A 3,709-nucleotide genomic window follows, 5' to 3' on the forward strand; every position below is an offset into this window, starting at 1 on the left:
TATCTGTCTCCTCCTTATATGAATCTGAATGGGATGGCTATAAGCTCGGGTCCAAGAGGGTTTCACCATTGCTTCTGCTTCTTCAACTTCCATCTTTTTTTTACAGATTCTTCACTAACAACACTCTCGACTATTTTCCATTCCAGGGATCTTTGAAATCGATTAGTTTCCCGTCGTTACTTAAAATATAACTTAATTTTATTCTTAGTTGCCTCAAAGCTCATAGCCAACACTAAAGGAGAGATTTTTGTATATAGAGATTTGACATGCAAAAAAATCAATTAGTGTCAGCATATGCGTATTAGTGCCCGCGTGGGCGTATTAGTTGGTAAACCATTTGATTCTTGAATTCTACAACTTTTTCTCAATTCAGCTGTTTCAAACTGTAGTTTGTACTAAGCGCAATAAAAGGCAGACCAACTGAGCTACTATTTAATCAACGCAATAAGTCACAGAGACACGGTTTTGGATGGCCGTCCTGCAAGAAGGGCAGTCTGTCATCCCGTGCTTCTCATGGGTGACGTTGCATTGACCGCAGAGAATCTGATGCGCACATGGGATGAAAACCACAGAGATCTCGTTTGTCAAGCACATCACACACTCTCTCTCTCTCTCGTTTCACGTATGGAGCCTCGCTGAAGTTCTCCTGAAAGACAGCCAACCTATTTGTCACGTTAAGAGCTGCTATCTTCAATTTATCAGCAGCAGCGAGACTCAACTCCATGATCATTGCCTTATGTTTTCTGCTTCTACTTTCATCGAAGCCTCTTCTTCTTCTTCTTCTTCTTCTTCTTCTTCTTCTTCTTCTTCTTCTTCTTCTTCTAGTTTCCTCCTTATGGAATCAATTCTCTCTATATCTTCGGATTTCTCCTGCTTCCGCAAAGCCTGAAATTGTGGCACAAACTTGGGTACATCAATCCATCATTATGATTTATAAATCCTTAGAGTTAGAGTGTATCTATGTAACCCCAAAGAAAAAAGAACTAGCTAAAAAACAACTAATGTGTAACCTTTGTAAGATATCCAAATAAGTTATAACTAAAGGAAATCAAAATCAAACATACGAGGAAAGTTAACATTGTTTTTCTACTTAATCCAGAAAACAATTATGATTACTTTATAGTCAAACCAACAAGCAATAAATATTCATAATTTTTCCACATATAAATCACCTACAATCAGTTCATGATAAATATATTTCCAATGACAATCAAGAATGAAGCTACATGCAAAGAGAAGCACACACAGAAATGAAATAACTAAATAAGAAGCACAAAATAAAATGATTCTTGATCAAACGGAATTCCCACTTAATTACACAAAGGTTGCGTTTGGTACATGAAATTTGATGAGTGAAATTGGAATTGGAGCTTTCAATTCCAAATCCAATGTTTGGTGGAACTGAATTGCAATTCCAAATATTTCAATTCCACAATTTGAATTCAATATCAAAAGCAGAAATTTGGAATTACAAAGAGTCATAAAATTAGATAACTTGGCTACATATCCACAACACCACACACTACACGCATTTCACACACACTACACACATTACAAACACTACACACACTAATGCACTTCACACACTACACATGTTTCACACACCACACACACTACACACACTGCAGACACTTAACATACTACACTCACTACTCACATACACTAAACACATTTCATAAATTTAAAGCATCCAATATTTGGATTTTCTTTTTCAGTTTTTAGATTTTTTTTTCCGATCTGAACCGAATCGAAATATAAAATTTGCAAAAAGTTAAAATTGAACTGAATCAAGAAACTGAAAAACCAGTGTGTGAACAGTGTTATGTATTTTGCATAGAATTAGTGTAGTGTGTGTAATGTGTAGTGTGTGCATTTTGTGTATAGTGTATGTTGTGTGTTTATTTTGTGTATAGCGTGTGTGTAGAGTGTGCAATGTGTGGAGTGTGTTTTTTTGCATAGTGTGTGCAATGCGTGTACTTTGTGTATAGTGTGTGTAATGTGTGTATATTGTGTGCGGTGTGTGTACTTTGTGTATAGTGTGTGTGTAGCGTGTGTAGAGTATGCAATGCGTGAAGTGTGTGTATTTGTGTATAGTATGTGTATTTTGTGTAAAGTGTGTGGGTGTGTATTTTGTGTATAGTGTGTAATTCAATTTCATATGAATTACTAACATAGGATTTGGAGTTGGACTACTTCCAATTTAATTCCATAGAAATCCAATTCTAATTCCAATTCCAATTCCGTGTGCTAAACAGAGCCTAAATCATCAACAAACCACACCAAAACCAACTCAAAACAAGAACAAAGAGAAGGGAAAGAAATTTAAACGCTCGAAAACAAACAAGACAACAAGAAGAGGAAAGAAGACAAAGAATCAGAGTGTTTTTCATGAATTTACCAAGATGTGTAGGTGTGAGCGAGCGTGTGAAGTTTGGAAACTGAACTTCCTCTAATTCCATCAAGGGCAAGATGTTTATACACTGCTAAACTAATTGATACAGAAAAAAAACAATTTATGCCATACCTTGAATTGATCCCTGCGGTGTGTAGCATTTTCTAGTCGATTGTTGAGATTCATTAGTTGGTCTTGCACGATGACATATTCTGCATCCTGCTCTCTTTCCATAGCGGAAGATAATGTTGTTTTCTACTTAATCCACAAAACAATTACGAATTGAAACATAACTTTGTAGTCGAACCAACCAACTAGAAACAAATATTCATAGTTTTTCCACTGTTCGAGAAATTAGGAAAAAATACTAATATCGGTTGCACGACTCGCTGATCGTGCCACTTATGTTACTTTCTAAGCACTTACTCGCCCCTCTCTGTCTTAAGAATCTCTCCGAAAAAGAGAAAAAGTGGGAGGTGTCTTGTTATACGGAGTAATTAAAGCTCAACACCTTCCTATCTTGCGCCTCTCTCTCTGCATAATCTCTCCGAACAAGAGAAGAATTGGGCATTGTACATTTATACCGTGTAATTAATTTTCAACTCATTCCTATCGTGCGCCAATATTGTAAATAGAATTAATTTAGGGGATGGGAAGAAAATATTGTAAATAAGTTGTTGATTTAACTTTATTTCGTGCAATGAAATATTTTTTGTACCTAAGAACATAGCATTATTGGGTAACAGACATAAACATCATTTATAATAAATAATTACTTTATTTTCCACTGTTTGAGAAATTAGGAAAAAATACTAATATCAGTTACACGACTCGCTGATCGTGCCACTTATGTTATTTTCTGAGCTCTAACTTGCCCCTCACTGTTCGAAGAATCTCTCTTAAAAAGAGGAAAAAGTGGGTTGTGTCTTGTTATACAAAGTAATTAAAGCCCAACACCTTCCTATCTTGCGCCTCTCTCTCTGCAGAATCTCTCCGAACAAGAGAAGAAGTGGGCATTGTCCATTTATACCGTGTAATTAATTTCAACTCATTCCTATCGTGTGTCAATATTGTAAATAGAATTAATTTAGGGTATGGGAAGAAAATATTGTATATAAGTTGTTTATTTCTTGCAATGAAATAATTTTTGTACCTAAGAACATTGCATTATTGGGTGACAGATATAAACATCATTTATAATAAATAAATCCTTTATTTTCCACTCTGAGAAATTAGGAAAAAATACTAATATCAGTTGCACGACTCGCTGATCGTGCCACTTATGTTATTTTTTGAGCTCTGACTCGCCCCTCTCTG

This window comes from Salvia splendens, chromosome 8 (genome assembly GCF_004379255.2).
Source record: "Salvia splendens isolate huo1 chromosome 8, SspV2, whole genome shotgun sequence".
NCBI lineage: Eukaryota > Viridiplantae > Streptophyta > Magnoliopsida > Lamiales > Lamiaceae > Salvia > Salvia splendens.